We start from the raw sequence: 10,024 nt of genomic DNA on the forward strand, positions 1-10,024 counted from the left end.
CACTGAGCTATATCCCTGACCCTTTTTATTTACTTATTTATTTTTATTTTGAGATCTCCATGTCTTTAGTATTCTGCCCCCGACATGTTGGACTGATTTCTCTGGGCTCCAATTATGTCATCTATAAAGTGGGGTCATTCAGCACAAGTCCCCTCTGCCCAGCACACAGTATGCTGCCTGCCCAAGTGCCATCAGGCCCTATGGCCTCAGCCAAATGCATGCTGCGCCTTCCACTTGGCCCTGAGAAGCTCCAGAGACAGGCTGTCTCCTTGGTGCTTGCCGTGAGAACCTCTGCCACGCGCGGACACTCCCAGCCCGCTCTGCCTCTAAGCTGGATACCCCCAGGCCGCATGGGCAAGCTCTGGAGCAAGCTGCCCTGCAGCTGAGTCCTGCCTCTGCTCGGGTTGTGCGCGACCTTAGGCAAATCTTGGGACCCGAGGGGCCTCAGTCTCTTCGTGCACAAAGTAGAGAAGGTGTTCGTCAGGCTGTTGTGAGGGCAAGACAAGATGACTGCACCAACTGTGCGGCGCTTGTCATGCCTGTGGGCCCTCAGGAGGCTGCTGCTGCTGCTGCTGCTATAGAGACAAAACCTTGGGGAGCAGAGATCCTGTCCCCTTACAGGGTGCCCCAGAGAGATCCCAGGCAAACCCCTTCATTTCACTGATAACCCATTCATGTGGGAAACAGGACTAAACTAACCCTGATGAACTAACCCTCCATTGAGTCGCGATGCCACTAAGATGCTGCGGTCTGGGAATATGAAACCCTCACAGTGGTGCACACACCTGGTCGCTGTTAGCATTTACTGAACGTTTACGGGATGCTGGGTTCTTTGGTAAGCCCTTGTCACACTGCCTCTCCAAGCTAGCATAGAGCAACCCTATAATTATCCTCATTTTGTAGATGATATAAATGAGACTCAGAGCAGTTACCTAATGTTATGGCTGGAATCCAACATGTCCCCCCAAAGGGTCATTGTGTTGAAAGCTTGCCTGCCAGCTGATGGGCTTTGGGGAAGTGATTGGACCACAGTTAATCCTAATTGGATGAGGCAGGTCACCAAGACTGTGGCTTTGAAGGATAGGTATGCTTTGTCCCCTTTCCCTTCCAGCCGGTCCCTCTGTCTGTCTGTCCATCCACATCTCTCTCTTTCTCTCTTCACCCCCCATACACCCTTCCACCATGGCCTAAAACAATGGAGCCAGCTGACCATGAACTGAAATCTCTGAAACCATGAGCCAAAATGAATCTTTCCTCCTTGAAGGAGTTTACCTAGATATTTGAAAGCTGACACACCTAGCTTCCAAGACCACACAGCCAGGCAAAAATTAAAACTTGGATCATCCCTGGGTGAGGAGGAGCAACCAGGAAGATAGAGGTCCCATGACACCCCCACAACCCACACACATACACACACACACACGCATGCACGCATGCCAGCGAACAGATTCTCAGCGAAGGCCCCATGTGCAGGCCTCCTCGCACTCCCATTCCGTTTAGTCTTGCCTAGCCCCGCCACCCATCTGCCCTGCCCCTCTGAGCTTGACGGCCTCGAATGCTGGTGATGAACCTATGGCACATGTGCTACTTGGATTTCTTTTAGGACAAAAGATGTTAAAGAATGAGTCGGTGTTTTCTAAGCGAAAGCCTCAGTGTTGGGGTTAAATTGCAGCGCTGGCCCTTTGCAATAAATAAGGGTTTGGGCTGTAGTTTGGGTAGTTGGTCTCTAAAAGGTCCACCATCACTGATCTAAGAAACGGCTAGGCAGGTGGGCAGGTCATGGCAGGTGGGGAGTGGTCCTTTGGCACTGGGGTGACACTGGGACTTTTTTTTTTTTTTTCCGAACCAGGGATTGAACTCAGGCCCTTGTGCTTGCCAAGAAAGCTCTTATCCCACTGAGCCATCTCCCCGGCCCCCTGAGACTGAGAATTTTGCTGGCTGAGTCCTGCTGCTGAGCTGGCTGTACAGAACCTCAGGGCCAGAGGCCCACGAGGAGTTAGGGATGCTCCTGAGCATCCTGAGGGGAGAGCCCAGGTTGGCGGCCTCCTGGCTCAGCCCCTCGGATTCACGCTGAAGCTTACACTGACTCCTCCTATCTACGTTAACAGCTCGGCCCTGCTGGAGCCGTGGGCAGCCTCAGAACTCAGCAGATGGCAGGGCCTCTGCTCTCCTCTGCAAAACTGGCCCTAGAGCAGAGCCAGTCCTTCCCACCACTGGGAATCCCCACAGGGTGTAGGGGCAGGTGCTGAAGAATAAACATTCCCAGCCCTACCCTACCTCTATTGAATCAAAACTCTTTGGGGTGGGGCTCAGGAAGAGATGTGGAACAAGTTCGCTGGGTGACTTTGGTGTGACCGGCATTTGGGATCTGCTGAACAAGGTAACCATCCTTCCTTGGGAGCTCACACTCTCTCTGGCCTCTCTTCCGAGTTAAATCCTGCCTGTGGCCCTATCCTAGGGAGGAGAGAGGGCAAGTTAGGGAAGGCCTGCTTTCTTCCAGATTCTTGAATGTCTGTGTGCTGAAAATCAAAGGTTCACCCTCAAGAACTCAGTAGACCACCCTGGGCTCAAAGAAGGTCACATTTTCCCCTGTAGGTGTCCCACTGACCACGCTAAGGACAGCCTGGCCACTGAGCAAAGCAGATGCAAGTTTATCACTAAAGTCAGCTGAAAAAGCAGCCGGAGAGAGAAAGCAACTGCCCTGATTCCCACATCCGCATGTCTGAGTCTGCAAGTCTGAGCTTACTGCTGTCACTAGTGTCAGCTTCTCAACTCCCAGGCAACTGTTGATTCCCCAGAGCACACGTGTGTCCACCTCCTAGGCGGAGGCCTAGCACCTCAACCCAGGGTCTGCTTGCAGTACGTAGAACTGTGGGCCCTCAGGAGGCTGCTGATGCTGAAAACAGAGGTTTTCACCCACAGGCACACACCTTGTGACCTGTCACGTGTGTACACGCATCTGCACACATGTATGTACATGTTCACAGGAGCATGCGGAGTGCTCAGCTTAGTATTGTCAGCCCCACATTAAACACAACCCAAGACTCCATCCAGAGTAGAAGGCACATAGTAACTCCTGGTGGTGCAGTCAGAGTGGAGCACTATACAGCAAAGACATTGAGCTATTGTGTCGGCCACAGTGCAGATGGGCTCCATCACACCGTATGGGGTACGCTGTACAGCAAAGAGCACATACAGGGCTAGTCCAAGTATATGAAGCTTTAAGATAACAAAATGGATGTATGGATTAGCTTAGGGTAAAGGTACCCCATGGAGTGAAGGTAGTTAGTGAAGGAAAGAAGAAAGAAGGATGCCTGGGATGGTGTCGCGTTCTGGTCACTTAGAGCTAGCTAGCTTCTGGAAATTTCATTGAGCTGCGCAGTAATGATTTGTGCATCCTTTCTGTCTGTATATTGTATTTCATAGGAAAGTACTGTAAAACACTAGTGAAAGAGTTTAAAGAAGACTAATTAAAATAATAAACACAGAGCCGGCCAGATAGCTCAGCAGACTAAAGTGCCTGCTTAGGCAGAGTGCAGTGGCCGAGATTCGATCCCCGGCATGCTGTGCCACACCCACCCTGGGGTATGCTGAGATGGCGAATGAGACTGGGCTTGGTGTTGTGCGCCTGTAATCCCAGCGCTGGGGAGGCTGAAAACAGGAGGATCACTGTGAGTCCAATCTTTGTACTAAATACATTTTAAAAAAGAAAAAAATAAAATAATAAACACAGGGCCGGGGATGTAGCTCAGTCGCACAGTGCCTGCCTGACAAGCACGGGGTCCTGAGTCTGATTCCCAGTACAATAAATAAATAAATAAATTTGAATAATAATCCCATTCTGATAATTTGCAAATTAAATGGGATTTCACAGCAAGGGGATCGTGGACTCTTCCTGTCCCAAGAACCAGGACAGCAGTGGTGAGTGGCGCCAGGCTTCCAGAGGCAGTGGAAGAGCCCCACCCCACTCCATAGTGCCCCACCCCATATCCTCTCTCTCAGGGGCCATAAGAGTGGGGCGAGTCCACCTTCCCAGGCACCCAAGCTGAGCCCAGCTGCAGTTTCTTGGAGTTCACTTCATGTGTATTTCCTGTCCTCAGAGCAGTTTTGGGGTGCATTTTCTTATTTAATCCCCTTGAGGAGCTATGAGGGGAGTAAGGTGTATTGCTATACTGCAGATGGAAATGCTGAGGTCAGGCCAGAAGATGTGTCCGAGGTCCTGCTGCTCGGTAGTGGGCAGATGGTCACACACACACACACACACACACACACTTGCACAGGTGTAGACCCCAAACCCAATGCTGCCCTGGCCGCAGTGCTGACCTCGGCACCAGGTGCTTGGGGAAAACCTTCCTTGGGGGCTCTCGGAACCATTCAACAGCCAAAGTTGCAAATAAAAGCCTGAGGGTCAGCAAAGGGCAGCGGCTCATCCAAGTCAACAGCCAGTAAGTATGGCGTGCAGAGGACGGACAGGCCCCACATTCTGCCCACTGCAAATGCAGGCTCTCCACACCAGAACAATGGTTCCCAGGCCCACCTTGGTGCCACCTGCAGGTCCCCCCCCCCCCAAGCTTGTGAATGCAACCTTGGCCTCCTGTTCTTCCATAGACTTGGGCTGGGCTTGAGGAACTTGCGTTTTTTTACATCAGCCCTAGGCATTTGGGAAGCTTAGCTAAACTCGGGTCCCCTAGGAATAGAAGAATGAGGGCGAAAAAGCAACTTAAAGGTAAAGTTTAGCTCAGCTACTTCCAAACTAATTCACAGGACCTCTCTATGGAGCAAAGCTCTGGCCATGGTGCACAGCTCTGAAAGGAGAGGCTGGACCTCCCTCAGAGGGGCGGAAGGACAGGCTGCCTGGGGACAGCTGAGCTCAGAGAAGGGGCCGTGCCCGCAAGGCCCAGGGACTGCCCCCGGATTCAGTGTCTACAGTCAGCTCTGGTTACTGTCAAGTCACTGAATTCACTTCACAAAAGTTCATCTGTTGGGAGTTTGCAAATCATTCACTCTGATCTCAAATGTTTACAAAGAGAGAATTAAAAGGTTGAGCTGACCCTTTATCAGACACCCTGACAACGAAGAGCAGAGACCCCAATAGCATTCTTCTCACCTTGTGCTTCCCAGAGGCTGAGATTCTAGGATCTGCATCTCACGAGACAAGCTGTGGTTTTCTGAGTCATTTTCCCAGGGCTTCAGAGCTCGCGGAGCTGTATGACAGCGCTACCATCCCGAGAGCACTTAGTATGAGCTGACGATGCTGAATGCTGCGTGTGGGACATCTGCACCCCCCGGAAGTGAAAGCGGTCAGGCCACAGCTGGGACTCAGATCCCTGGCTTTGGTGCCCCTGTGCACAATCGCGGCACCGTGCAAGCAGCAGGCCGTCTGGTGTTTCCAGCTAAACTTCCACGTGTCCCGGATGATGCAGGCTTCTCCCCAGGAAGCCTTGCACTCATCGGGAGCACCAAGGGGAGCGGGTGCCGCCGGGACAGGCGGCAGCTCTGAGACAGGGCACGTGAGCACACGCTGCCAGCGCGCACACACATGCCAACATTACCCCACAGCTGGCGTGTAGCATCCTGCTCCACCAGTGCCTGGGCCAACTGCTGTGGGCACTGGAGCCAAAGGAATCAGAGACTTCTCCACGGGGCTCCCTGTCCCCAGGGGCGTGAGAGCTGCTGTTTCTGGCCTTTCCTGTCTCAGGAATAGAAAAACTGGAGGGCAGGGAATCCTCTCTTCTGTGGATCCAAACTGGAAACCATTCAGGTCCCCTTTTCCAGCAGAGATGGGTTTTGGGGGGCAATCTATTGATCAGTGCGTGACTTGGGAATATCACTCACTGTCATCAGCCAACGCAGCGACAATAAGATGTCTTAGCCATCCAACCTAACTCTCTCCTGACAGTGACCCCCAGGCAGGGCTCCTTCCTCAGTCTTCTCGAATCTATGATGTTGACATCATTTCCCTGCAGGATAAAGCCCTTATGTTTTCTTTTTCCCTTATGTTTTCAAGATAAACGTGGGAATATTTTCAACCCATGCAACCACCTAAATGGGACTTTTATAGGGGAAATTTATAGGGAAAGATTGGTGGAGGTAGAAGGAATGTAATTGTTGAATCTGCTGATGAGGGTCCTTTAGGTTTTCTCGCTTTTGTGTAGTCCATAATTTCCCATTAAGAAAAAAATCATATGTAAATTGCATTTTTATAGAAGAGCCGTGCTCTCTGGCCGGCCCGCAAGGGCTCCAGCGGCCTGGCTGCATCCTCCCTCAGCTCAGAGCTCCAGCACATATCTGCTGCTTTCTTGTCTTTTAACCTGTGTGACTCTGCATAGACTATCTTATCTCTGGAAATCTGCAAGCCCGTATCTATCTTTCTTCCTCCCTTGCTTGCTCTTTCCTTTTCATTCAACAGGCTCTTGCAAGGTAGCACAACTTGAATTTGCAATCTTCCTGCCTCAGCCTAGGAAGGCCTGGGACAACAAGTGTGTGCCACCATGCCTGGCTCCCACTAATTTTTCCCAACTCTCATTTACTCCCTCAAAACTGATGTGTAGTGTCAGCTCTTTCACGAAGTCTTCGCTGAGCCTGTAACAGGTACCATGGCTCCTCTGAGCCCCTCTACAGGCCTGAGTTTGCCAGTAATTTTCCACCTATCCCAATGGATTAAAGCATCCATTGTAGGTCTCTGTCTCCACCAGCTGTGAATTTTGGGGGTCCTGCCATATCACAAGTGCTCACTCAAGTGTCTACTAAGGGTCTGTTAGAAGGATAAAAGCTGAGCGACTTAAAGGAAGTGGCTTAACTGGTCTGTGCACACAGACCCAGGACATGAGCACAAACCAGCCACATGCCTTCGGGCCAATCGTTCCAAATCTGTGGTTTTGCCTGTAAAACAGGGCCTGCTGGGATCTGAGGTTGCTTCGGGGCACTCCCAAGGGCCATTCCTCTTCCACAGTGAGAAATGTCTGCTCGCTTGGGGACAAGAGTGAGGAAGCCACGTGCACGCATATCTGCGGGTACTGGGGGAGAATCTGGGGGTGAGGGCATCTTACAGCCCAGCAACCAACCTCACTGCTGATCCCAAATGGCCCCCATCACCCACAAAAAGCAGAAACCTCTGGGCTGGTCCAGGTAGAGCAAGACAGAGGAGGGCCGGGAGATGTGAGTCTTGGGCCTGTTTGCACACTCGCTGTGTGACCCCAGCCAAGTTACCCGCCCTTCCTGGTGAGGCCCACGCTGCCATCTGTCTGGTTCAGCGCTTCACAGGGGCTAACAGGCGCCTTCCCTAAGCAGCAGTTCTCATCTGTGAATTAATTAGGACCAGAGAAGCAGCATTCACTCAGCACGCGCGTGATGGGCGTCCTTCAGGTGCCACGCACTGTGCTGGACACAGGCCTCGTCCTCCCTCAGCAGGAGAGACAATGTCAGACGAAACCGGCACAAGTCATGAATAATAGAATTGCAATAGTCTGAGGAAAGAACACTTTCGGAGATGAAAATCATCCCAGGAGGAGAGAGCTGAGCCCTGAACCGATGGCTGGAAGCACCATGAACCCGTACGGCCTGGTGTCTCCCTCCTGCCCTTAGATGCATTACCCCATTTAAATCCACAGTGGTTCTAAGGAAAGAACTACAATGACTCCCAACTTCTCAAGTGAGAGACTGAGGTTTTCAGAGAGATTGCAGCCCGGTCACACAGTCTCTAGGATTTGGACTCACATCTTTCTAAATTTGGCTATCAACCTCCACAGTGGAAGTGGCGGCACCGCTGGTCACAGTAATGCTAGTGTTGAGGTCTGCGCTAGCTCAGCAGAGGCCGCAGGAGGCTATGCCCTGGAAGGTTACACTCACCTCCTAGACGGGAGCCAAGATAGTGCCTGTCCCAGGGGCACAGGGAGCTCCTCAGCAGCAGCAATGCCATCAGCCCCAAGCACACGTTGGTCTCCCTAGGGCTTGGCACGTGCCCACGGCCTCAGACCCCCAGCCCTGCCTGGCCAGAAGCAGTCCTGGGCCGCAGCTGTCACTGAACCAGTAGTGGGAGAACATCTGGGCCTCTGTAAGCTGTCACTCTGGGGGAAGGGGCACAGGGAGTACAGCACCATGAGGGCAGTGTGTGTCAGCATCCCTCTGCTTCTTGTTATCTGAGTCCTCAGGGACAAGACCACTGCAAGTCACAGAATCAGAGGAGGTCCCACAGAGGACCCTGACTCTTCTGTCTCTTCCTCCGCATTACGGAGGAGGAAACTAAGGTGCTGGGGGACTTGCCATTTCACTCTGTCAGGGTAGCTAATGTCATGGGTCCTGAGTCTTCCTGCGAGGGATCTGGCAGGAGCTCCACACAGAGCCCCACAGGGCACCCATGTTTGCCCCCTCCTGGGTGGGGAACACTGAGCCCCTCGCCTCTTCTATACCCTTCCCACCTGTTTACCCAACAAGGCTGTCCGGGTGAATTCCTTTAGAACAAATCTTAACAGTCATTCAACACCTTTCCTGTATATGCAGAGAAATGGCCCAAAGAGGTATGAAAGTGTCCTACATCTTGTGAATCACATACGCATGATTAGCGAACTCTCTTTCCATGCTGCCCCACTGGCCGGCCATAAAGACTTGAAAATCCCAAAGACCATACAAACTTGGCCCAAACCCCCACCAAACACAGGCAGCACCTGGTGAGCACAAGCCACAGTGGCCACTGATGGTGACATACACAGACCAATGTCCACTCCCACCTGCAAAATGAGGCCAGAGGAGGAGAAGCCCTCAGCTCCTGCATCTGTTTCTCCACCTGGTCCCTGTACCCCCAGCCCAGGCACAAGCTCTGGACCACGGCTGGGGACAGAGGTGACCTCTCCACACTAGGGCTGATCGCACGGCCCCTGTGGTCCTGCTCAGCCTCCCCTCAGACGCTCCTGCCGCCAAAGATACCGTCAGATTCCTGCCTCCCTGCCCCCACACCATGTCAGTGCCACCTCGGGTGGCTCTCAGGCCACGGCCTTTCTTAGCCCTTTGCAAATATGGTGTCCCACTGTACAGTGAGGGAAGCCGAGGGTCCCCCTTGGTCCCTCTCGATAACTGCCTGGAGCCAGGCTGACCAGGTTATCTGGTGCTCCCTTGCCTGGTGGGTTTATCTGTGATAGGGTTCATGTGCCCCCAACATGCACAAGGAGTCACCCTGACGCTTCCCCCCAAAACTGTGAAGGAAAATCCCCCCCTGCTCCTGAGAAGTTTTGTCCTCAGAAGGCACAAGCAGGTTTGATTCTCCAGGGAACGGGTCCACCTTCCACCTGTGCCGCCTGATCTTCTGCTTCCTGAGGTCAGTCCTGGTCCTGTCTGCCCCTGACCCCCAGCTGCAGCTCCCGGCTCAGGCTGGCTAGCCTGCACCCTGGGATCTGGGCCCAAGTGCCCCATGGTGTCCTCCACAGCTGCCCCAGCTGTCTGCCACCTGGTTCCTTCTCCACCTTTCAGGAACCCCCAAGACTGGCCCGCTCTGAAATCAGGCACAGAACAGATTCCCTTTGCAACCCCTGGCCCCAGCTTCTGTCCTCCCGGCGTTCTTACCTGGGCCTTCTGGGCAGGGCAGGGCTGGGCAGGGTGCCCCGGAGCGGAGTGGGCGGCCGGGGTGGAGCCCTCGCCGGCGGGCCGGCCGGGAGAGGCTGGGGAGCTGCGGAGCAGCCGAGCAGGAAGGCAGGCGCTCCGCTCAGCTCGGCGCAGCCCCAGCCCTGGAGGCTGCTGAGAAAGTTGAAGTAGGTGTGTCCGGGCCAGGAGGAGGAGGGAAAGGGAGGTGGGGGAACTGAGGCGGATCAGAGCCTCCTGCCAGCTCTCGTCTTGCTGAGTAGGGAGGGCAGGAGCCAACTGGTTTGTGGCCCGGAACTCACGGTGGGGAATCAAGTCATGGAAAATGACGGCCGCGAAGGAGCTGAGAAATCATAGGTCCCTGCTGGGTTTCCCGGAGGGACACACTGAGGCTGCAGGTAGGGCGTGCGCCAGGGTCAGCAGAGATGGCCAGGAGCTGGCACGGGTCGCTGGA

The 10,024-nt window shown here is 53.6% G+C and overlaps 1 protein-coding gene across 1 annotated transcript in view; it reads right to left on the bottom strand.

Annotated features, from left to right (window-relative positions):
- Fat2 (FAT atypical cadherin 2) overlaps positions 1–9,615 on the bottom strand; it is an 88,829-nt gene extending 79,214 nt beyond the window's left edge. Inside the window, exon 1 of the mRNA XM_004629367.2 lies at positions 9,556–9,615. The gene's annotated coding sequence lies outside the window, so the exon portion shown is untranslated. The remainder of the gene's footprint in view (positions 1–9,555) is intronic.
- Positions 9,616–10,024: the final 409 nt, after the last annotated feature.

Source organism: Octodon degus, unplaced genomic scaffold (assembly GCF_000260255.1).
Source record: "Octodon degus isolate 3935 unplaced genomic scaffold, OctDeg1.0 scaffold00029, whole genome shotgun sequence".
NCBI classification, from domain to species: Eukaryota; Metazoa; Chordata; class Mammalia; order Rodentia; family Octodontidae; genus Octodon; species Octodon degus.